This window comes from Ruditapes philippinarum, unplaced genomic scaffold (genome assembly GCF_026571515.1).
Source record: "Ruditapes philippinarum isolate M1 unplaced genomic scaffold, ASM2657151v2 ctg3751_1_1_1_1, whole genome shotgun sequence".
In the NCBI taxonomy this organism is placed as follows: domain Eukaryota; kingdom Metazoa; phylum Mollusca; class Bivalvia; order Venerida; family Veneridae; genus Ruditapes; species Ruditapes philippinarum.
Window position 1 is genome coordinate 124,342 of NW_026856056.1, and position 27,747 is coordinate 152,088.

General features: G+C 30.1%; 1 protein-coding gene across 2 annotated transcripts in view; it reads right to left on the minus strand.

Annotated features, from left to right (window-relative positions):
• LOC132745265 (uncharacterized) overlaps positions 1 to 26,727 on the minus strand; it is a 68,132-nt gene extending 41,405 nt beyond the window's left edge. Inside the window, exon 1 of one of the 2 annotated variants that reach the window (XM_060734135.1) lies at positions 26,660 to 26,727. The gene's annotated coding sequence lies outside the window, so the exon portion shown is untranslated. Of the gene's footprint in view, positions 1 to 4,498; positions 4,521 to 26,659 lie in introns of those variants that run through there. The other variant, XM_060734138.1, reaches the window with a different exon arrangement.
• Positions 26,728 to 27,747: the final 1,020 nt, after the last annotated feature.

A 27,747-nucleotide genomic window follows, 5' to 3' on the forward strand; every position in this document is an offset into this window, starting at 1 on the left:
TTAATTAAAATGTCACATGTCTGTTCGTTTTTATTGCAATGTCATTCAAACGTTAAATTAAATTAAATAAATAAAAAAATGTAATAGTTTTAGTTCATTACGATTAAAATGCTGTTGATTGTATTTTTATCACAAGATAAGCGAAAACAGAATGATGTTTCCATGAACGAACAAAAAAGATAGCATTATAAAGACTAGTATCAATATCGGAATATGTTTGCTACACGCCTATATATTTATTTTTAAAATGTACACATGTTGCATTGTAAAATTATGAAGGAACTTGTAAGTCTTCCTAATAAACATTTACTTTCAATATTAATATCATTTGTCCAATGTTTATATATTCATTTAAATGGGCTTTTTATTACGAACAGATTGAATCACGCTAACTAAATCAATTGAACATGTATGCCTATGCTCCCTTTGCAGCTCACTGAATACACCTACGTTACTTTAGCGATAGTGAAACATTCGACCGATCCGCCGGAAAGTAGTATGTCTGAAGCAATATGATATTTTGTAAAGGAAATTCAAATTAACTTTACATTTATTTCATATCAGTTAACTAGTATATAAGGAAATATCACAATGAATGAAAAAAATCAGTCATTATTTACATACAAATCATATCAAATTAGATGTCAAAAAAGAAAACATATATATATGAATATATTGATGAACATACAAAATACGGTTTACCATTTTAAAGTCATGTATATTGTATCACTTTTTAACTTTCCCAGCAGAAGGAGAAACATTTTTAACAATTCATTTTGAAATAAAATATTCCTCCTGTAATATAACAATTATCTAAAACATTTATGTTTGACACCAGTTCGTCGACACCTGATAAATAAACTTATTTCTTATTTTAATTAATTTGGTTCATTTAACCTACATTCATGGAAAACATAACATCTAGGAGACATAGTTTCAAATCTAGAATCATTTTAAGGACATGGACGTTTTGTTTTTGTTAGACAGTCAAATGGAATAAATACAAAAACTACATTTTATTCTTTGGGAGAGTGAGATAGTCTTTAATACCTTTGAAAAACAGCTTCATGTTGCACATACATACAAAAAATTATTAAAACTAATCGTGATGGATTGTATCGACCATAACTTACAATGATTATAGTGATAATATTTATGTAAACATTGCAATTGAAAAATGAAAATGACAAAGAGAATGATGGTTTGTTACAGCTTTATCTCATGGTGGCATACACGTTATATCACTCAATCCTTTTTATACATAAAATCAACTTTCAACAAAGCATTTTTAAGGCAAACAGATCGTTAATTTGCAAGCTCATATATTAGAGTTTAATTAATCATATAAACAGCAGTTTCACCATCAATGTAATACAATTCAACCAAATATGTTTTAATCAATTTGTTTACATCAATCTTATTTAAACATGCCGTTGAAAAGAAATTGCTTTATTTTTTAAAGTCAAGCTCCGTCGTTATGTTGCTAATTCTGGACGTATCATTCAGAAAAGAATGTTAAGAACACTTTTTGCAGCAATAATTCCTTGATAAACGTAGATTTTCTTTTCACATGCATAGCCTGAAACACCATTGTACTCAATATTTTCTCAGTCATGATCTTATATGTAAAGGAAAAAACACTTGATTTGACTGATACATCTTAAAGTGATAAATAAGCATGCTACAACATATTAAACATAAAAAACTTACTTCAATTCAGGATAAACAAACTATTTGCTGACGGCAAAATGTTGTAAATTATTCTTCCTATTTGATACATTGCAAATGCACATTGCCAAATATGTTACTTCATGCGGTACTTAGAGACATATAAATATCAAACTTCTATAACTTTTTTTATTTGATAAGAAAAAAGATAGTAAATGCATTTGTTTATTGATTGATTTATTTTTTCTTTATTTCATATTCTTTTGCAAAATTATTTAATGCATGATTATAATTGATAACTATTGAAAATACGCATCCCATTAAGCAATTTTTTTTTTGTATTTACATATCACTTTATCATCATTACATTTTGAACTTTTTATCGTTTAAGTTACATAGTTTCCGGTATGTTTGTGGCTGCTAACAAGAATCAAACCCAATTGTAAAGGAAAAAAACGTGCACAATTCCATTAAGAATATTATTATTAAAAGTACAAATCAAGTGCAATGTTATGCATGAATACAATTAATCATTTACAACATATTTTTAGCAACTGCTTAACATGTCACGTTTCTTGTTTTTGTTTTAAATGCAAGGTATTTGAAACGTTTTAATGTTTGTAATAAAATGTAATGATGCGTTACTTTAATATTTTGCTTGTGTGGCGCAATCATTTCATTTTTTTTTTCAAATAATAGATCAAAGAATAAAATATAAAATATGACAATTAGACTTTTTAAAATTATATTGAGATTAATCGAGGCAATGCACAAATAAAAATAAAGCCCATCTAATATAAAAACATAACATTTCTAAGTTTTGCTGTCGTCTAGATATAATACAATTATGACAAATTTATTGAATATCATAAACGTAGAATTAAACAAAGGATTCTTTGTTTAAAAGACATATAATTTTAGGTTTGTGATAAGTTTTGCAAGGCTACAAATTAGAAGTTCAGAATAACTAGGAAGAGTAAACAGAACACTTGAAAGGTGCAGACAACGGATTGTTAATCTTTTTTTAAGACAATTAAGATAAGGAAAAAACCTGAAAAATTCTCCTTCCGAAAAAAAAGTTGTAAATGCAAATCATAAGTGTCTTACGTCCCTTGCTGCTTGTTATTCTGATTAAACAAACTGTTATATAAACAAAAGTTTTAATAAAAGTATGTTTTGCGCATACTTTAAATTAGTTTTTTTAGATACAGCTTGAAATTATTAACCCAGTAGTGTTATGATAAAGTCAGGTAAACAATATATTTACAAAAATGAAATACTACATAGTCAATAGTATCGTAAGTGCTGCTGTTTATGAGGGCAAAATAATAATTGTTTATTATTTGATAAATAAGATATAATACTTTTTCAGCTTTATAAACGCTGTTATTTTTACTTAATATTTTTATGAGGCAAATAATACTTGTTTATTATTTGATAAATAATAAATGATTCTTTTTCAGCTTTATAAACGCTATTATTTTTGCAAAACATTTTTTTAAAATGTAGTTGCGCTTTATGATAACACTTTCCTTTTCTTTCCCAACAATCAAGTATATCAGCTGGTATTACCTTGATAACATTCATTTCTCTGTTATTTAAAAGTTTCAATGTGCATGTCGATCAATAGTAGGTCGGTTTTCAGCAAGCAGGGCTTTTTTTCACAGTTTGGGGAAGCAGCCCAGCCCTTAATTTTGGGGGAAAATTACATGGAATATTTGCAAAAGAGGAAGAAAAAACTTGATGTAAATTCAATTTTTGGGGAAATCTGCATGATTTTAAAGAAATTTTCTTTGGGGAAGCAGCCCTATACCGGCCCCTGTTATAGAAGGTAAAAAAGCCCTGGCAAGGATGCACAGTAACTTTTAAAATAATTATATTATATAAAAGTTGGGTTTTCTTTCTTTCGTTGTCTTTTCGGAGCCTCTTTGCCAAAACTTGCACTGCGCATAAAACGGACAACTTCTTTACAAGTGTCATTTTGCTGAGTGCGTTTGTGTTTTGTCTTTGATATTTTAACGTTTGCCCTTTGGCATATATAAAACAAGGAAGTGTGGTTTTCAAGCATGTTTTGAATTTTTGTCATATACGTAATTTCTCAGATCGCATGAATAGCTTTTACATTGTCGAAAGACGTTAAAATGGAATAGGGGTGATCTCGTGACAGCAACTTCAAAACAAATAGTTGTTAATTATAAACTTGTTGATTTTATTTAGACTGTTAAAGAGAGACAATAAAATGTGCAACATATTTCTCTTGTCACCCAGCATGGCTTAAGCGTTCAGTCATCAAATCATATGGCATTCAGTTCTTAACATTCAAGTATTGGAATCAATCATTCTGAAGGAATAATTCCTATTTAATAGCCTAACGACATGAATGTTATCAAAACAATTATATAAAATATAAACAATTCAATAACAAAGACACCTTAGAATAATCATGTTGTAAATATACATGTATAATGTACAAATGTACATCATCTTATGTTTATGTTTATCTTAATGAGTTAATCCAATTTTGTATACATGTAATTCAAAAGCAAGATTTTATAGTTACTGTAAACAAACAACTATAACAATAAACTGGGTGAATGATAATGTAAATAACTTGAGATTCACTTTCATACAATGCAAAGGTCATGTGTATCTGTGACTATATACATAAACAAGTAGATAAGATCATGAAAATGGTTATTATACTTACGACTGTATCAATGAAGGAAATAAAAATAGTTGTTTCAAATGGCACAAGTTTAGTGTGCTTAAATAATAATATTCATTTTACCATATCAAAATAAAAAATAGCTGAGTCATATAAAAAGCTTACCTTCAAATAAAACAATTCACGCCCTCAAAAGTTAACATCCGAAATAAGTAACTTTATACATAAGCCAAGTAAAGTGAAGGCTTTGCATACAGGTGATACAAACATAAGTATAGTTAAGTTAAACCGTGTTTTATCAATCTTCACTTCGTAATACAATTAAATATCACGTCAGTTGTAATGTAATGAATAATTTATGTTTAGACATTTTCACATTTGTTTATGAATTTATGATTGCAAAAGCTGTTTAAGTATAGGTTAGTGTTTAAAAATACATATTAACAAAAATAATTGATCAAGCCTGCCGCAGGCAGGCGACCAATTATTTTTGTTAATGTGTATTATTAAACATTAACCTATTTAATGATCAACATTATTTTTTCAACCAAAAACAAGGCATTTCTCTTAATCACCGATAGCTCCGCCCTTTCAGCCCTTTCGCTCTACAAGATGTCTACACCTTGTCAAGTTTCTAACATGTCACATTTAGATAAGCTAAATCAATGGCCCTTTCAACATATAATAAGGCACATTTTTTACTGAAATGTCACAGAATTTATACCTTTATCTACAATAAGACTATCATGTTTCTATAAAATAACTGAAGAAAAACAGCGATTAAAACAATGCAATTAGGTAAAACAATGGAGTTAATGAAATGTGTACATCCTTTTAAAATAAATGGAAAATTATGAAAAATACATAAGAGATTATAAATTGATACAAATTCGTTATTAGCTTCAAGTTATTCACTAAATTTTAAAATCCCTATTGATTTGCTCCATTAAAAAACAGTTGACTTTTTTCTGTGTGTCAATTTAGGTATACAGGTGAAACAATGAGTTTTCCAGCCAAAAAATGTAATCATTGTATTCTTAATATCAACTATTGTTAATGCAGTTCATTTCCTATCGACTGAAAAAAAATAATGTTTTGGTTACTTTTTCTAGAAAATATAAAGTTAAAAATGAATTTTACAATTCAGAGTGCAAACCACAGCTCTTACTCATCCCTGATATAATGCATTATTGAAATTTGTTAGACTGGTTAGACGACAGATTAAGTAAATTTTATTTAGTTAGTACACATTAACCAAAGTTAGACTTAGCAGAAATTTGAAAAATACTACAATGTGATTGGACAAAAAATAATGTTGATCATTAAATATATCTCATGTTTAGATAGCCAAACAAACGTTCAAAGGATTTGACAGATAGCATGAGGTATATAATTAAGATACGATTCAATAGATTTATGTTTTATTCATATGATTAAAAGAAAAAGAACAAATTGTTTTTATAAAAGAAAATAATTTATCGTAAAATATAATTGTTGATCTGACTTTAATTTGGCTTTACGTTTGATTCATGAAATGAATAAAGAAATATTGATTAACATTAAAGAGAAGAGTCTATGGCTTTGTTTACGTGAATAGAAAAATAACATGTTGTGTCATCATTTTATGTAGTACCTTTTAGATTTATGTCTTTGGAAAAACAGTATTATTGTAAACAAGTGCATGACCTGAACATGTTTTGAACCATGTAACGTACTCGATATCAATCTCCCTGATTTTATAGTACTGCCAAGATAAATAAACTTACGGTTCTGGTTAAAATATATTTGTCAGTCTAAGTGAAAAGTATGGCAATAGGTGAACGTTAAATGAAGTTTTTGTGTTGTTGTTGTCTTTTTCAAGAGGCTAATACTTAAGAGCAACATCTCATTAGTAATTCCATTCGAATATTTATTTGATTTTTATTCATAGCTAAATTGAAAAACAAAACAAGGATAAAATTCCATCAAATTTGTCCCTATGCTATCAATTTAAGAATTAATTTAAGAAACAGCTTGAAACGCCTGCTTTGAGTCAAATTGAACTTTAAGACAATATATGTTCGTTGAAACTGAAACTTGTGTCGAAGAAGGAAGTTTCTTTTAATATTTGCGAAAAGTGTAACTGAATTAAATAGTTCTTCTGAATTATAATACGTTTTTCGTAGTTTTGAATTAGTAATGTAGACATTGATAACGTATTTCTCTTTTAAGCTTTGCGCTCTTAACAATGATAATTTGATAAAAGTAGAAATGAGCAAATGTACCAAAGTACCTCAATAGGCAAATAAACAAAAAGTAGCACGTGCTTTACACACAATGAATGAAGATTAAGTGCAGTTTACTCATGCAAGAGAATGTTATATATATTCACTTGTCAAACCTTGTTATGTACAAAACATCTTTCTTTATTCATGTTGCCCAAATTTTGATATTTTTGTCATTATTTGCCTTTCCTGCATTTACAGTTATCATATTTGCTTACAAAATCAGTCATTGGAAAGTATCTTTTATAAAATCTCTATAGATAGGCTTTATTTAAAACAATATTAAGAACACATCAGCATATGATGTTTTGAATTATGTATATTTTTTTTTAAAGGAGTAAATTACAAAACAAAACAACTGGTGTTTCCCAAGTACCCGAATGCAGTACAAGAGTATTTAAAGGGTCGTGACTCAAATATCCAACTAAAAGTCTGCGGAGCCAACAATTGACAGTAATATAAAATAATAATAGTACTATTAGAAACAGTAATATACATGTTATTGTAACTAACACAGTTTATAAATGAGAATAATACTTTATTATAGCATAACCTTTCACTCATTGGTAACAAACACTTCCTATATATTTTGCTGTTCAACAACATCATTCTATATAGTTTGTCAGTATATTCTTTATAATTGCATTTTTTATTTCTTCGTCATTCAAAATAAAGAAAAAACATATATTTTGGAAAAAAAGGAGAAATTATTCTCTACAATAACTCATAAAATGAAAATGACTTTGCTTTTGTGTAATATTTCCTCTGACAAAGGAAATTATTTAAAAACGATAAAAGCAATCTTATATTATCAGTGTCATATTTGTGAGGATCAAGGAAAAGAGATTTATCAAACAAGCACTAAATAATCCTTATCCATCAACAAATACAAAAGGTCAATGCTATTTCCTGCATCTTTTAATGCAGAAGTAGCAATGTTTTCAATATATTTTTTGTCCATTAAAAGCTAATGTTATTAAGACTCTTGTTATTGTCAGATGTAAAGGCGATCAATATAATAAAGAAGAAAAAAATGAGACAAAAGTTATGATAAAATATTTTGTCTGTTTCTACATGATATTCAATATTTATTGTTACAACCTATATTTCATAATAATCCTACAGCTATACCTACTTTATATGTTGCAAATTCATATAACTTACACTAACTTTAATTAAACTATTCACAGCCAGATTGTATTTCGTTTACAAAAAAAGAATTGTTATAAAGGTGCATCCATTTAGTGCATACCTATTTTGAAAGAACTTAATTAAAATGTCACATACCTGTTCGTTTTTATTGCAATGTCATTCAAACGTAAAATTAAATGAGTAAAAATGTAATTGTTTAATTTCATTACGGTTTTGATGCTGTTGATTGCATTTTTATCACAAGATAAGCAAAAACAGAATACTGTTTCTGCGAACGAACGAAAAACGATAACATTAAAAAGATTAATATCAATATCGAAATTTGGTGTTTTTTTCTGAGAACGCTTGCAAGAAACGATTGGGCTTTTGTTAGTTTTCTACACGCCGATATAATTATTTCAAAAATGAACACCTGTTGCATAGTAATATTATGGAGAAACCTGTATGTCTTCCTAAGAAACATTATCTTCCAAGATTTATATTATTTGTCCAATGTTTATAATTCATTTTAATTTGTTTTTTATCACGAACAAATTGCATCCAGATAACTTTATAAACGATTTAAAGCAATCGAACATATATCTTTGAATCATTAAGATATTTTGTAAAGGAAATACAAAACACTTTATATTTTTACTTAATCAGAAACTATTATAGAAGCAAATACCGTTATGAAAGAAAAAACAAACATTATTTACATACAAATATTGAAAAGATCAAATAAGATGTCAACCAATTGATATATGGCGATGAAAATACAAAACACGGTTTACCATTTTCCACCTATGTAAATATTTTCGTGTTATTTTTTTTTTTTTTTTTTTTTTCATAATTGCAAATCTAGAATCGTTTTAGGAACATTAACGTTTGATTATTGTTATACAGTCAAATGGAATTTATTCAAAAACTACTTTTTTATTTCTTTGGGAGACTGATATTAAGATTTTTATGCCTTTGAAACACGGCTTCATGTTGCACATACATACAACAATAGATTAAAACTAATCGTAACTGATTGTATCGTCTATATCTTACCGTGATTACAGCAATAAATATCCATATAAACATGAAACTTGAAAAATGAAAATGACAGAATGATGGTTTGTTGCAGCTTTATCTCATAAAGGTATACACGTTACATCACTCAATCCTTTTTATACATAAATCCAATCGTTTGAAATCGTTTCATCAAAGCACTTTGTAAGGCAAACAGATCTTTCATTTGCAAGCTCATATATTATAGTTTAATCAATCATATGAACAGCAGTTTCACCAGCAATGTAATACATTTTAACCAAATGTCTTTTTAATCAATCTTGTTTACCTCAATCTTAACCATTCTGAATCTTCAACGTCGTTGAAAAGAAATGACTTCATTTTTATAATGACAGAATTCATCGTTATGTTGCTATTGTAGACATATCGTTAAGAACAGAATGTTAAGAACAGTTCTTGCAGCACTATTTACTTTAAACAAATTAGATTTTTTTCACATGCATGGCCTAAAAACCATTGTACTAATTATTTTCTCAGTCATGATCATAATCTACAAGCACTATTAAAAAGACACGTGTTTTGTCTGATAATTCTTAAAGTGATAAATAAAAAATGTTTAAAACATATTAAACATAAAAAACTTACTTCAAGATGAACAACGCATTTACTGACAGCAAAATGCTGTAAATTATCTTATATTTCTGCCTTCCTATTTCAGGAAATGCAAATGAACATTTCCAAACAAATGTAATTTCATGCGTAACTAAGAGACATATAAATATCAAACTTTCTATAACTTCTTTTTATATAATAAAAGAGTAAGTAAATATATAATTGTTAATTAATTGTTTTCCTTATTTCTTTATTCTTTTGCCAGAATTATTTTATGCATTATTATAATTCATAACTATTGTACATACACATCTCACTAAGATATAAATTTGCAAATTTTCATATCACTTGAGTATCATTACTTTTTGAACTGTTTATTGTTCAAGTTGCATAGTTTCCGGTATGCTTTTGGCGTCTAAGAAGACTCAACCCCAATTGTAAAGGAAACTTGTACACAATTTCTTTTATTACAAACATTCAAAAGATTATTTTTTTAAAAGTACAAAACCAATGCATTGTTACGCATTAATCATTTACAACATATTTTCAGCAACTGTTTAATATGTCATGTGACTTGTTTTTGCTTTAAATGTCAGGCATTTGAAACGTTTTGATGTTTGTAATAGAAAGAAATTATGCGTTACTTTTTATATTTTGCTAATGTAGCGCAATCATTTCCTTTTTTTTCAAATAATAGATCAAAAAATAGAATATAAAATATGACAATTAGATTTTTTTAATTAAATTGAGATTAATCGAGGCAATGGACAAATAAAGCAAAAATCTATTATATGAAAATTTAACTTTTTATACGTTTCGTGGTAAAAAAAAAAAAAAAATTCATTGCAATATAAAAAAAAAAAAAAAAATATTTTTAAAGAATATATTTTTAAAATTTAAAAATAAATAAATTTTAACAAAGGAAATAAACAATAAGAAAGAATAGAAAAAAATAACAGAAATAAAAGAATAAGAAAAAAAAATTTAAAAGAACAAAAATAGATTGATTAATAATAAACGAATGAAAAAAACAAATAAAATAAAGAAACATAAAAAATTTACAATCGAAAAAAATAGTTAAGTAAATAGTAAAATATAAAAAATATATAAATAATATAAAACAGTTTTATTAAATAAAATCAAGAATAAAAAAAAAAATAAGAATAACAAAATATATAATAAATAGGGATTTAGAAATACTTTTAATTAAAATAGAATTTTTATTAGGCAAAGCAAAATAACACAAGTTTATTATTTGATACATAAGATATCACCTTTTTAAGTTTTAATAAAGCTATTATTTTTGCAAAATATTTTTTTACTGTAGTTGCGTTTCATCATTACGCTTTCCTTTTCTTTGCCAACAATCAAGTATTCTTACTCGTATCACCTTGATGACATTCATTTTCTCTCTTATTTACTAGACTTATAGAGTGCAATATCGATTGAAAGTAGGTAAGTGTTCAACAAATCTACACAATATCTTTTAAAACATTGTATTTTAAAACGTTTGGGGTTTTTTTGTTGTTGTTTTGTTGTGTTTTTGTTTTTTTTTTGTTTTTTTTTGTTTTTTTGTTTTTTTTTGTTTTTTTTTTGTTTTTTTTTTTTTTTTTTGGGGGGGGGGGAGGGGGTTCTCTCTTTCTGTCTTTCATTGTCATTATAGTGCCTCTTTGCCTAAACTTGTTCTGTGACTTGCTCTGCACATAAAACGGACAACTTCTTTGAAAGAGGATTTTTCCTTAGTGCGTTTATGTATTGCCTTTGATAAGTTAACCTTTACCCTGTGACATTCTATAAACAAAAAAAAGGAAGTGTGTTTTCAAACATGTTTTGAAGTTTTGTCGAACTGCGTAATTTCTCAGATCGCCGGAATATTTTTTACATTGCCGAAAGACGTTAAATATGGAATAGGATGATCTCTTGATAACAAATTCAAAGTAAATAGTTGATAATTACAGACTTGGTGATTTTATTCAGAATGAGAGACAATGTAATGTGCAACATATTTCTCTTGCCCCTCGGCATGGCTTAAGTGTTCAATCATCAAATCACAAGACATTCAATTCTCAACATTCAAGTATTGGAATCAATCATTCTGAAGGAATGATTCCTATTTAATAACCTAACGACATGAATGTTATTAAAATAAAATGTCAATTGACTTCGCACTAATGGAAAACATGGCATGCAGTGGTTCCTTGAAAGAAAATACAAATAACGAAACGCGGAATTACCGATTTAGACCTATACTTATAAGGAAGAATAGCGCTCGGACTGTGAATTTGCATCCACGTACTTCTGCAGATGTTAGTGAACCAAAAAGATTGCACTAGCTCTCTAATATCATTTGTTTTATATACATTGAACTCCAGTTAAAACATTCATTAAAGCCAGCTTTGTATAAACAATTTAATAATACAGAAACATTAGATTTAACATGTTTAATGTTAAACTTAATTCATGTTTATAACTTATCTTAATGAGTTAATCCAATTTTGTATATTTTAAAATCAAGATTTAAAGAAGTGGTTATATAGTTAAGAAACAACTGATGAATGATAATGAAAATAATTTGAGATTCACTTTTATACCATGCAAAGGTCAAGCGTATCTGCGACTATATACATGTAGATATGACAATAAAAACTAGTGTAATAAAAGCGACTGTTTGAATGAGAGAAATGAAAACAGTTGTTTCAAATAGCAGAAGTTGCGGTATGCTTAAATTATAATATACATTTTACCATGTCAACATAGATAGAAAATAGAAAATAGATGTGTCATATAAAAAGCTTACCTTCAAATAAAGAAAGTTTACATCCGAAATAAGTAACTTTATACATAAGCCATGTAAAGTAAAAGGCTTTGCATACAGGTGATACAAACAAACGTATAATATAGTTAAACCGTGTTTTATCAATCTTCACTTCGTAATACAATTAAATATTACGTCAGTTGTAACGTAATGAATAATTTATGTTTAGACATTCTCACATTTGTTCATGAATTTATAATTGCAAAAACTTTTAAAATATATCTCATGTTTAGATAGCTAAACAAACGTTTAAAGCAAAGGATTTTGACAGATAGCATGAAGTATATAATTAAGTTTCGATATAAGTAAAGATACGATTCAATAGATTTATGTTTTATTCATATAATTAAAAGAAAAAAGAACAAATTGTTCAATACAAACACTGTTTTTAAGAGAAAATAATTTATCGTCAAATATAATTGTTGATCTGACTTTAATTTGGCTTTACGTATGATTCATGATATGAATAAAGAAATATTGATCAATATTTAAAAGAAAGCCCTATGGCTTTGTTTACGTGAATAGAAAAATATGTTATGTCATCATTTTATGTACTACCTTTTAGATTTATGTCTTTGAATAAACAGCATTATTGTAAACAAGTGCACATGACCTGAACATGTTTTGAACCATTAAGTACTACTTTGCCAACACTCGTTACAAATTTCCCTGAAATTATAGTCAAGAAAGATATCATGGTGTTAGTTTCTGATAAATCATATCTGCTTTTGCGCACATCTCTTGTTGTGTTTTGTGCCAAATTGATGCACTAGAAACAGATATATCATTTCATATACTTACGGTTCTGATTAAAATATATTTTGTTTAGAATGAGTGAAAGTATGGCAAAAGGTGAACGTTAAATGAAGTTGTTGTGTTATGTTTTTTGTTGTTGTTTTTTTTCAAGAGGGTAGAACTTAAGAGCAAAATCTCTTTAAATATTCCATTCGAATAATTGTTTGATTTTTATTCATAGCTAAATTGAAAAATCAAAGCTAGGATAAAAGTCCATAAACTTTGTCGCTATACTATCAATTCAAAAATTAATTTAAGAAACAGTTGGAATTGTCTGCTTTTGGCCAAATTGAACTGAACTTTAAGACAATGTGTGTTCGTTCAAACTTAAACTTGTGTCAAAGTAGGAAGTTTCTTGTAATATTTGCGAAAAGTGTAACTGAAATAAATAGTTCTTCTGAATTATAATACCGTAGTTCGTAGTTTTGAATTAATAATGTAGAAAATGATTACTTTTTTTCTCTATCAAGTTTTGCGCTCTTAACAATTATAATTTGGTAAAAGTAGAAATGATTAAATGTACCAAAGTACCACAATTGGCAAATTAACAACAAATAGCACGTGTTTTACACACAATGAATGTAGATTAAGTGAAGATTACTCATGCAATGCAAGAGAATGTAATATATATTCACTTGTCAAACCTTGATATGTACAAAACCTCTTGCCTTATTGATCTTGCCCAAATTTTGATATTCTTGTCATTATTTGCCTTTCCTGCATTTACAGTTAACATATTTGCTTACAAAATCAGTCATTGGAAAGTATTTTTATAAAATCTCTATAGATAGGCTTTGTTTAAAACAAAATTAAGAACACATCAGCATATTATAATGCTTTGAATTATGTATAGTTTTAAAAGAATAGGAGTAAATTTTAAAACAAATTAACTGGTGTTTCCCAAGTACCCGAATGCAGTACAAGAGTATTTAAAGGCAAAACGTTTAGGTCTTGACTCAAACATCCAACTTAAAGTCTGCGTAGCCAAAAATTGACAGTAATATAATAGTACTATTAGAAACAGTAATATACATATTATTGTAACTAAAACAGTTTATAAATGAATAATATTACTTTATTATAGCATAACCTTTCACTCATTGGTAACAAAATAGATAAATACAGAATCCCCAAAGAAAGCCCAACACGGCAAAATTGAAAATGTTGCAGGCTCGGTTTGATTGAGCCTGTTCATGGACGGTACTGGAAAGTGCAAGTTACCGTCCACGCCCCCTAGCACCGGCTTAAGCAGAATTCAACATTTAAACATGAAATAGTAAAATTTTGAATTTAGAAACATCCGCAGATATGTTCATACGGCGGTTATCATGGAACCTTCAATGTGACACTTCCGTGCCATTCCATGAAAAGCGGCGTATGGTCCCCAAGTAATAAAAAGCGTGTGCCCTAAACGAGAAAACAATGGGCGGAACTAAATAAAATGGAATTTTGAAAGGGGATCAGAGGTTATGAAGCCTGCGTATCACAGATAAGACGTCAAAAGACAAATTTAAAAAGCAGGCAACATATCCTAAGGGTGATTCAACATTATTCAAGTAGGAATATTGGAACCACCCAACTAGAAATTGCCGAAAAGTTGAAACTAAAAATACTACAAACACAACAATAACACTTCCTATATATTTTGCTCTTCAACAAGATCATTCTATGTCCATATATTCTTTATAATTGCATTTTTCTTATTTCTTCGTCATTCAAAATAAAGAAAAAACATATATTTTGGGGAAAAAATGGAGAAATTATTCTCTGCAATAACTCATAAAATGAAAATGACTTTTGTGTAATATTTCCTCTGACAAAGGAAATTATTTAAAAGCGATAAAAGCAATCTTATATTATCAGTGTCATATTTGTGAGGATCAAGGAAAAGAGATTTATCAAACAAGCACTAAATAATCCTTATCCATCAACAAATACAAAAGGTCAATGCTATTTCCTGCATCTTTTAATGCAGAAGTAGCAATGTTTTCAATATATATTTTGTTCATTTTAAGCTAATGTTATTAAGACTCTTGTTATTGTCAGATGTAAAGGCGATCAATATAATAAAGAAGAAAAAAATGAGATAAAAGTTATTTTATTAATATTTTGTCTGTTTCTACATGATATTCAATATTTATTGTTACAACCTATATTTCATAATAATCCTACAGCTATACCTACTTTATATGGTGCAAGTTCATATAACTTACACTAACTTTAATTAAACTATACACTGCCAGATTGTATGCATACCTGTTTCACAAGAACTTAATTAAAATATTACATACCTGTTCGTTTTTATTGCAATGTCATTCAAACGTAAAATTAAATGAGTAAAAATGTAATTGTTAATTTCATTACGGTTTTGATGCTGTTGATTGCATTTTTATCACAAGATAAGCAAAAACAGAATACTGTTTCTGCGAACGAACGAAAAACGATAACATTAAAAAGATTAATATCAATATCGAAATTTGGTGTGTTTTTTCTGAGAACGCTTGCAAGAAACGATTGGGCTTTTGTTAGTTTTCTACACGCCTATATAATCATTTCAAAAATAAACACCTGTGGCATTGTAATATTAACGTTTGATTATTGTTATACAGTCAAATGAAATTTATTCAAAAACTACTTTTTTATTTCTTATGGAGACTGATATTAAGATTTTTATGCCTTTGAAACACGGCTTCATGTTGCACATACATAAAACAATAGATTAAAACTAATCGTAACTGATTGTATCGTCCATATCTTAACATGATTAAAGCAATAAATATCCAGGTAAACATGAAAATTGAAAAATGACAGAATGATGGTTTGTTGCAGCTTTATCTCATAATGGCATACACGTTACATCACTCAATCCGTTTTATACATAAAATCCAATAGGTTGAAATCGTTTCATCAAAGGACTTGTAAGGCAAACAGATCTTTCATTTGCAAGCTCATATATTATAGTTTAATCAATCATATGAACAGCAGTTTCACCATCTATGTAATACATTTTAACCAAATGTGTTTCAATCAATCTTGTTTACCTCAATCTTAACCAATCTGAATCTTCAACGTCGTTGAAAAGAAATTACTTCATTTTTATAATGACAGCTTCATCGTTATGTTGCTAATTCTAGACGTATCGTTCAGACAAGAATGTTAAGAACAGTTCTTGCAGCACTATTTACTTTAACAAATTAGATTTTTTTCACATGCATGGCCTGAAAACCATTGTACTCATTATTTTCTCAGTCATGATTATAATCTACAAGCACTATTAAAAAAAACTTGTTTTGTCTGATAAATCTTAAAGTGATAAATAAAAATGTTAAAACATATTAAACATAAAAAACTTACTTCAAGATGAACAACGTATTTACTGACAGCAAAATGCTGTAAATTATCTTATATTTTTGCCTTCCTATTTCATGAAATGCAAATGAACATTTCCAAACATATGTAACTTCATGCGGTACTAAGAGACATATAAATATCAAACTTCTATAACTTCTTTTTATCTAATAAAAAAAGAAAGTAAATATATATTTGTTAATTAATTTTTTTTACATTCTTTGGCAGAGTTATTTTATGCATTATTAAAGTTCATATACACATCTTACTTAGATATAAATTTGTAAATTTTCATATCACTTGAGTATCATTACTTTTTGAACTGTTTATCGTTCAAGTTGCATAGTTTCCGGTATGCTTTTGGCGTCTAAGAAGACTCAAACCCAATTGTAAAGGAAACCCGTACACAATTCCTTTTATTACAAACATTCAAAAGATTATTTTTTTAAAAGTACAAAACCAATGCATTGTTACGCATGCATGCAGTTAATCATTTACAACATATTTTCAGCAACTGTTTAATATGTCATGTGACTTGTTTTTGTTTTAAATGTCAGGCATTTGAAACGTTTTGATGTTTGTAATAAAAAGTAATTATGCGTTACTTTTTATATTGTTGCTGATGTAGCGCAATCATTTCCTTTTTCAAATAATAGGTCAAAAATATAATAAAAAATATGACAATTAGATTTTTTTAAATTGAATTGAGATTAATCGAGGCAATGGACAAATAAAGCTTAAATCCATCTGATATGAAAATATAACTTTTATACGTTCTGCTGTCGTCTAGATATACTACAATTATTACAAATTCATTGCATATCATAAACGTAGAATTAAACAAAGAAATCTTTGTTTAAAAGACATATCATTTTTATGTTTATGATCCATAACATGTCAGAAGTTTTCCAAGGCTACAAATTAGAAGTTCAGAATAACAAGAAAGAGTAAACAGAACTCTTGATAGGTGCAGACAACGGATTGTTAATATTGTGTTAAGACACATACAATAAGGAAAACCTATAAAAATCTTCTTCCGAAAAAAAAGTTATAATTAGTACTAAAAAAACTAAGAGAAACTTTTATTTTTGCTATTCTGATAAATAGACTGTAGTATAAACAGTATGATTTGTGCCAGAGAATATTAACCCATTAAAGGAATGATAGAGTTAGGTAAACAATATACATTTTTGTATTTACAAAAATGGAATACTACATAGTCAGTTGTATGATATGTGCTGTTAATGAAAATTTACCATAATTTTAATGTTGTTTTTTTTGGGCAAAGCAAAATAATAAAGTTTTTTATTTGATAACTATGTTTTTTACGCCCGTTTGAAAAAACATCTCCTATTATAGTTCCCCCAGACGGGCGGCGTCAGTATATCTCCTACACGCATGGAGGAAACGTAATGAAACTCCATAGGAATGTTCACCACTATAAGAAGCTGTGTCGCGCGCATGAACCGGGTCTCTAAGTCAAAGGTCAAGGTCACACTTAGAATTCATTGAAAAACACTTGTCCGGAGCAAAACTTCTACATGCATTAAGTTATTTTAATATAACTTGGCACAAATGTTCACCATTGTGAGGCGGAGTGTCGCGTGCATATTAGATTCCTGCGGCCAAAGTCAAGGTCACACATATGGGTCAAAGTTAGGATATTATATAAAAATGTGTATTCGGACCATTTAGTCATCATTTATTAGGAGATTGAAACACAAATGGTCATTATCATGAGAACAGGTGTAAAATAATATATGCAAGGTCAAGGTCACTAAAGATGATAAAATATAGAGTTTTTGTCCAGAGCATATCTCCTACACGAATAAAGGGATTCTTATGAAACTTAAGAGAAATGTTAACATAAACAAGGTTTTTAGGTCAAAGGTTTAGGTCAAACTAAGAGGACATTGAAAAACGCTTGTCCGGAATAAAACTTCCACATGCATAGAGGGATTTCAATATAACTTGACACAAATGTTCACTACAGTGAGGAGGACTGTCAAAATTCAGGTCCCAGCAGCCAAGGTCAAGGTCACACATACTGGTCAAAGTTCAGAAAAAAGATATGAAAATGTGTATATGAGCATATCTCCTACATGCATGTTGGGATTCTAATGATACTTCATAGAAATGTTCACCACTATGAGAAGCAATGTCACGTGCATGAACCAGCGCTCTATGTTAGAGGTTAAGGTCACATTTGGGTATTATTATAAAATGCTTGTTTGGAGCAAAACTTCTACATATATCGGGGAGATTTTAATATAACTTGGCACAAATGTTCAACATCTTGAGGCTAAGATTTGCGCGCACAATCCAAGTCCATATTACCAAAGTCAAGGTCACATAGAGAGATCAAAGTTATGATAAAACAGAAGATGTGTATAGGAACCATTTAGTCAGCATTTATTGATGGATTGTAACACAAATGATATCATGACTACAAGTGTGACACAAGTAATTCAGGTTAATATGTGCAAGGTTAAGGTCACTAGAGATGAATAAAATTGTCCGGATAATGCCCATATCATTTCTCTTATATGCTTATCTATAATGCCGACATCTCTGTCAAAAGTTTTTGTGACAGGCGTATTTTGTGACAATGTTGCCCTTGTTTCAGTTTTAAAAACGCTATCAAAAAGGCTGCATAATATTTTTTAAAACCATTATATTGTACCAAAGCGTTTTTTTTTTGTTGTTGTTGCTTTCTTTCTTTCGCGAAATTTGTTCTGAGACTTGTTCTGGACATAAAACGGACAATTTATATGAAAGTGTCATTTGCTTAAATCGTTTGTGTATTGCCTTTGATAAGTTGACCTATGCCCGGTGGCATTTAGAAATCAAGGAAGTGCTGTTTTCAAGCGTATTTTGAAGTTTTGTCAAACTGCGTAATTTCTCAGATCGCCTGAATATTTTAACAGTGTCGAAAGACGTTAAAAATAGAATAGGGGAATCTCTTGACAGCAACTTCAAAGTGAATAGATGATTATTACAAACTTGGTGATTTTATTCAGACTGTTAATGAGAGACAGTGTAATGTGCAACATATTTCTTTTGCCCCTCAGCATGGCTTAAGCGTTCAGTCATCATATCATACGGCATTCAATCCTCAACATTCAAGTATTGAATCAATTATTCTGAAGGATCAAAATAATAAAATAACCTTAAGACATGAATGTTATCAAAACAAAAATGTCAAATGACTAATACGTGGAAAGCATAGCAAGCAGTGGTTTCTTAATACAAAATACAAATCACGAAATAAGGAATTACCAATTAAGGAATTACTTATAAGCAAGAATAGTTCCCGGACTCTGGAATTAAATGCATCCAAGTACTTTTGCAGATGTTATTGCACCAGAAAGAGTGCACTTACTCTCCAATACAGTCAGGACTCATTACAACGACACTGTTGGTTCCCAAAGAATATGTCAGTATATCGAATTTGTTAGTATATTGAATTTCATCATTCATCATGTAATGATATGCTTATTCACTGGTATCTGAACATTATGTATTTATATCTATAATAATATCTATAATGAAAAACATTTTGTGTGTATGTGTTCACTTTATTATACACATTACATATCATACACATAATACATTATAACAACTTTATTAGAATAATAACAACTAAAATAGTTTTAAAGATTGACTACTCTCCTGCGCATCGGTCTAATGTTTCACTAACGCTCACTTCTGAAGTAGCGTGAGTGCATTCAATAAGCTGCGAAGGGAGCGTAAAGATTGACATGAAAATTATAAAACTTTATAATATAAAAAGCACATACAATTTCTTTATATGAAATGATTTCGTTTTTTGTTCAAAAGTTAAATTAGTCCGTTGACGTTTAGCTGGAGGTTCTGCAATTATTTTAATTAAAAAAGTCACAAGTTGGCAAGTGTAACAAAATTCAGCTGACAACAACACTTTGGTATTGTAATAAGGTGTAACAATCAACTGACCAAGCTACAATACCTCTTTTCACACCTTGCGGCTTTTGTTCATGGCTCTATGACATGCCGGTCAATGTCGGACGGTGTTGACAATTGTGATCTGTGTATAAAACTTTCAAATTTGGAGTTAATTTGGAGTTAATATATATTGGAATTAACTTGTGTGATAGTTTATTGATTTCAGCAGAGGTACTTTTTGATTTAGTGACTAGTAAATTGCATTTCCAGATTCGTTTTGATGTATATGATGAAAAAGTTATCTTGTGTATATTGACCTGATACTATTTATAGTAACACTGTTAACTTTAATTCTTGACCATTGATATTTACCTGAGTGAAGAAGGAATATCGACAAAATTTCGTCACGCATGATTTGGCAGCATTGATGGTCAATTGTACTAGCGGTATTACATTGTGTATATAATACATATAAATAGTGACTAGTGTGTTACGGTCTAGTGACGCGCTCTTTACAGGCGATTATCTTGAGATTTTGGCTCACCTAGTGTGGTTGAAATGGATTGGAAATCGCCATCTTGTGCAGTGGTTTCAGAGGCTGCAGACTATGTGGACTCAATAATGTTATCACAATTGGTATCAAAAGTGGGTACCCCTTGTGAGAGTAGTCGAAAACGACATCGCTCAGTGTCTGGTACTTGTGACACCACTTCTAAGAAAGCAAGAAATGATATTTCACCAGACTTTGTATCTGAACGCACTCCTTTAAGAGCTAAACGAAATCTTTACAAAACTACTCACCCGGAGCCTGCACCGCGAAGGATTGTTGTGTCACAAGCGGACGTTCACGTTAGTGCTTCGCCTACACTCCAGCAAATGTTCGACAAGTTATCTGCGGACGTGAACATGATGTTCATGTCTTTGAATGAGCGGTTTGATGAACTGAATTCTAATTTAGAAAATAGAATTGCATCTAAAGTATCTCAGCTACTTGATAAGCGGGTGAATAATGAACTTAGCAAGATTAAGCGCGATGTTAACAATACGGTAGATTCTAAATTTGAATCGGTTAAGCAATCTATTAAGAATGAGCTAACGACTGACCTCGCTGTTCTGCGCGACCAGATTGAATCAATGCAATCTGCTACTTCTACTGTCCCTGAAGTACGCGAAACTCATGATCGATCTCTGAACATTGTTATTCCCAATATGGCCGAGAGCAATAGCGAGAGTACGGCTGAAAGAGTAAATGGGTTGCTTAGGGATGGATTAAAGCTCTCACACGTAAGTGTTAGCAAGGCTGATCGCAAAAAATCATACAATGATGCTAAGCCAGGTGTGATCATTGCTACTTTGAAATCTAAGAAAGACAAACAGGCGATAATGTCGGCTAAACCTCAGTTAAGGCATAGTAACAGGTATACAAAAGTGTTCATTCATCACGATCAAAGCCCCGCTGAACGTAAAGCTAGTTTGAATTTTGCAACCATTTTAGGTGCCCTTAACTCTGACAGTCTTTCCATGAGAGGCTCACGTGTTGTGGCTAGGAAGAACGAGCATAGCAATGAACATAGCTACTCCTCTGGGTCTCGTGGTACAGAGACTGATGCACAACTCTTTAACGGTGATCGTCGTGAAGACAACTACCGTGACAACTACCGAGGCGATCGATATGCTGATCGTCGCGATGATCACCGCCGTAATGGTGAGGGACGCCGCGGTGAAGTCCCTTCAAAGAGTCAGTGGAACGTAGTTGGTAACCGAGGTACCCCGAGGGGGTCTCTTAATCGTGGTCAATCCTGTAGTAACAGCCGTGGGCGTAGGTAGATTCATGCCGGGTTTTGGAACGTTAGAGGGTGGAAAACAGATAAGAATTCTGACAATTATATTGTAAGATCTTCTTGTGCTTTAACAAATGACCTAGACATTTTAGGCATCGCCGAAAGCCATCTTCTTGCCGACGAAGTACTTCACCTAGAGGGTTACACATGGTATGGCCACAACAGAGTCATAATACACAAAAATGCCAAGACCGGTTCTGGTGGGGTCGGTTTTTTCATTAGGAACATTTTACTTGAACAGTTTACGGTATCTGTTGTTGACAGTTCTAATGAAGGCATTTTACTTCTTAAATTGTGTCATAAATCAGATAATATTACAATCTTACCATGTGTTTGTTATCTTCCGCCGGAAAACTCTTCTAGATTATTTGATGTACATAAATTTTATGATACTTTACTCTCTATAGTATATCAGTATAAAGATTGTGGAACTATGTATATTTGCGGGGATTTCAATAGCAGATGCGGGGATACTGATGATTTTATTAGAGGAGTTGATAATGTAATTGACCGTGAAGTAATTGATTTTAGTCTTAATAGTTATGGTGACTTATTAATAGATTTCTTAATCAATGTAAATATGTGTATGTTAAATGGTCGTGGCAATGTGCACAACGATTTTACCTCTATTTCCACTAAAGGTAGATCTGTAGTGGATTATTGTTTTGTTAGTCATGATGATTTTGATAAATTTGAGAAATTCAATGTTTTAAGAGTGACAGATCTTATTAATAAAACTAAACTTGTGTCTTCCATAGCATCTAGTACTCTTCCAGATCATTCGCTTCTTATGTGGGACATTTTACTTGATAATAAATGTATTCAACATGTATTTTGCGAGAGTAAACCGCATGATAAAAGTTATTATAAATATGATGTTACTAATGTTCCAGCTGATTTTATGATTAATCAAGACACTTTATATGATGTTAACTTAGCAATTTCTAAACTTGAATGTAGTTTTCGTACACAATCTGATATTGACGAGGTATATAATGATTGGTGTGGCATTGTTAAACAGAACATGCACGATAAATTACCATTTAGGGAGATTAAATATGGTAATTGTAATAAAAGACGGCGCCCCGGAAAGCCATGGTGGACTGACCGGTTATCAGATTTGTGGAATAACGTATGTATGTCTGAAAAGGCATGGCTTTCACGTAAAAACAAAGCAAATTGTTCTACATTAAAGTCTAATTATGTAAGTACCCGTAAGTTATTTGATCGCGAAGTTCAGAGAGCTAAGCGTTTCCATTGGTACTCGTTACAATCTCAGCTATTAGATGAGTGCGCTGTTAATACATCAGAGTTTTGGAAATCTATTGGCAAAATTGGAGTGAATTGTAAAAAAAATAATGATATTCCAATGGAAGTTGTTTTAGAGGATGGGTCAATCTCAAGTGATATAGATATTGTTTTATCAAAATGGAAAAATGATTTTAGCTCCCTGTTCCAAACGACAAATAATGTTACGGATACATCAAATGATAATGATATTTTTGATGACAATCTCAGTTTTAATACTCATATATCTTTGTTAGAAGTTCGAAAAGCTATTAAATCTGTTCATAAAGGTAAGGCTAGTGGTATAGACAATATTCCTGTTGAAGTACTTAATAATGATGCAACAATCTCTTTTTTACATGTTTTATTTAATATATGTTTTGATAATAGCATTGTCCCGTCGCTTTGGAGTAAGTGCATTATCAACCCCATTCCTAAATCATCCACATTGGATCGCAGAGACCCCTTGTCTTACAGAGGTATTGCCCTAGCCCCTTCTATGTATAAAATTTATTGTTCTATTTTAAATAGTAGGTTAAATGCTTGGTCCGAAAACAATGATAAGGTCTCTGACGAACAGAATGGTTTTAGAAAAGGTCGGAGTACTACAGACCAAGTACTTTGCTTAACAAATTTAATTGAAACTAGGAAAAAGTTACGTAAATCCACTTTTTGTGCTTTCATAGATTTTAAAAAGGCATACGATACTATAGATAGAAGTATTTTATGGAAGCGCTTATCTGATATAGGCATAAGTGGTAAAATGTTTGGAGCTGTAAAATCATTATATGTATCGGTAAAGTCATGTGTTAGGGTTAACAATCATAGGACAGGTTGGTTTGATGTTAATTGTGGCCTACGTCAGGGATGTATCCTTTCACCTCTTTTGTTTAATTTATTCATTAACGAGTTGTTCATTTATCTTAAATCATTTGGTAAAGGTATAGACATTGAAACCGAGAATGTTTGTATTATGCTGTACGCCGATGATATTGTTATACTGTCCGAATCAGCAGAGGATCTGCAAGTGTTATTAAATGCTCTAGAATGCTGGTGTTCGCTTAATAATATGAATGTTAATGCCAATAAAAGTAATGTTGTACACTTCCGACCGAAATCTGAATTATGTACCCAATTTATGTTTACTTGCGGAACGAATCAGATTTGTATTGTTGATAGATATACTTACTTAGGCGTAGTACTTAATGAACATTTAGATTATGATATTACTGTAAAATCTGTTGCCCAGAGTGCCAGTCGTGCTTTAGGATTGCTAAATGCAAAGTCATTGGTGGTGTACCATACGATGTCTTTACAAAATTATACGACACCGTCGTTTGGCCAGTTATTAATTACAGCGCTCCATTATGGGGTTTCCGGTCATATTCTTGTATCGAGGCCGTTCATAACAGAGCTATGCGTTTCTTTCTTGGTGTCGGGAAATATTCACCTAATGATGGTGTAGCAGGCGATATTGGTTGGAAACCCCCAATTGTCCGACAATGGAAATGTATTTCTTTATACTGGTCTAAGCTATCATGTATAAGTTCGGCAAGAATTAATAAACGTTTGGCACTCTGGTCTTATAATAAAGCTAGTCGCTCATGTAGAAACTGGTATTTTCATGTTAGAAGTTATTATGATGTCAATGATTTACATTTGTACACCAGTTTTATCAGTCCTATACCTCGCTCTTTTGCCCATAATGTTGAAATGAAAACATTTAATAATTGTATAAGTATTTGGTATAACAAAATCAACAATGTTATTGGGCCCTCTGGTCGTGGACGTAATAAGTTACGAGTGTATAGGAAATTTAAAACTGAGTATAAAGTAGAAAAATACTGTAAACTTGTATTACCACCAAGTCATAGATCTGCTTTCTGTAAATTCCGTATTGGGGTCGCTCCCATAAGGATTGAAACTGGGAGGTATGAAGGCTTACCAGAGCAAGCCAGGATCTGTCTTTTTTGCAATACTGATAGGATAGAAAACGAATTACATGTAATCTTGAATTGTTCTCTTTACAATGATATAAGGCGGGATTTGTTGGCTAAAGCATGTTCCTTAAATAACAGCTTTTCGACAATGTCTGATGATGACAAATACTGTTTTCTTTTTTCAAACATAGATATGATTCGTATTTGTGCCAAAACCTGTTTTAATATTTTACAAAGACGCCGGTTTTTATTATGTAAATAGCTTCTTATTCATGTAAATATTTCTATCTTTCACATTTGTATGAAATACTACAGCTATTCTTCTTAGCTATTCTTATTAATTTGTTGTTGTTTTTTTAACTGAAATAAAATCGTTATTTTAGTTATTTTTATACGATTTCTCAGTTTTAATGTTGTATGCTTACTATCTTAAATTGCTTCTTTCAGGTAGTCACGATGTTTCCTTTTATTAGTCTATGTATAGCAATGGTTTCTCAGTTTTATCACTTAAACGTGTTGTTCTAATGATTTATGTACATTTATATATATATTTATATTCTAATATTGTGATATAGATTTTTCATCTCTTATAACTCCATGCTGGAGTGGCATTGTACTTTTATGCTGTAACTTTTTTAACATTGTGTATATGTCTGTACAATGATGAGATGTAAATAAAGATTACTACTACCTTGCGCGCTTGACTGACCAAGTGTCAGTTTAACGGGTACTGATTGTATAGAAATTAACACGTGTGGTTTCCCATTTTATTGTGTCGGAGTCGGAATACGAATTTTCCGTTATAAAGGATTATAATAATGTTGGAAAATTTGGTTCCCACCAAATTTACTGTCGTTATTTGAATTTGTCAGTATAATGGATTCCGATGTATTGAGTCCTGACTGTATCATTTGTTTTTTATATACATTGAACTCCAGTAAAACATTCATGGAAGACAGATTTGTATAAACATTTTAATAAGACAGACACATAAGATTAGCATGTTGTAAATATACATGTATAATGGTCAAAATGTACTTATCGTAATGAGTTAATCCAGTTTTGTATATTTCAAAAGCAAGATTAAAAGAAGTAGTTTAGAAGAGAAACAACTATGACAATAAACTGGTGAATGAGTAATGTACATAGTTGTAGATTCACATTTATACAATACAGAGATCATGTGTATCTGCGACTTTATACATGTAAATACGACTATGAAAACGATTGTTATAAATACAACTGTATAAAAACAGTTGTTTCAAACGGCAAAAGTTGCAGTGTGAATAAATAATAATATACATTTTACCATATCAAAAAAGAAAATAGCTGAATCATAGAAACAAGCTTACCTTCAAATAAAACAATTCACACCCTCAAAAGTTTACATCCGAAATAAGTAACTTTAATCATAAGCCATGTACTTTAAAGGCTTTGCATACAGGGGATACAAACATACGTATAGTTAAGTTAAACCGTGTTTTATCAATCTTCACCTCGTAATACAATTAAATATCACGTCATTGTAACGTAATGAATAATTTATGTTTATGTTTAGATAGCTAAACAAACGTTTAAAGGATTATGACAGGTAGCATGAGGTATATAATTAAGTTTCTTTAAGTGAAGATACGATTCAAAAGATTTATGTTTTATTTATATTATAAAAAAACAACAAATTGTTCAATACAAACACTGTTTTTATAAGAGAAAATAATTTACATTTACGTCAAAAATATTACGTCAAAAATATCATTGTTGATCTGACTTTAATTTGGCTTTACGTTTGATTCATGAAATGAATAAAGAAATATTGATTAATATTTAAAAGAAAAGTCTATGGCTTTGTTTACGTGAATAGAAAAATAACATGTTGTGTCATCATTTTATGTACTATCTTTTACAATAATGTCTTTGGATAAACAGCATTATTGTAAACAAGTGCACATGACCTGAACATGTTTTGAACCATTTAGTACTACTTTGCCAACACTCGATATGAATCGCCCAGATATTATAGTACTGCCAAGAAAGATATCATAGTGTTAGTTTCTGATAAATCATATCTGCTTTTGCGCACATCTCTTGTTGTGTTTCGTGCCAAATTGATGCACTAGAAACGGATATATCATTTCATATACTTACGGTTCTGATTAAAATATATTTTGTTTAGACTGAGTGAAAATATGGCAATAGGTGAACGTTAAATGAAGTTGTTGCTGATTGTTGTTTTTTTTGTTTTTTTTGTTTGTTTTTTTTTCAAGAGGGTAAAACTTAAGAGCAAACTCTCTTTTATTATTCCATTCGAATATTTGTTCAATGTTTATTCATAGCTAAATTGAAAAATCAAAGCTTGGCACCTTTGTCGCTAAAATATCAATTTGATAATTCATTTAAGAAACAGCTTGAAATGTCTGCAGCTTTGAGTCAAATTGAACGT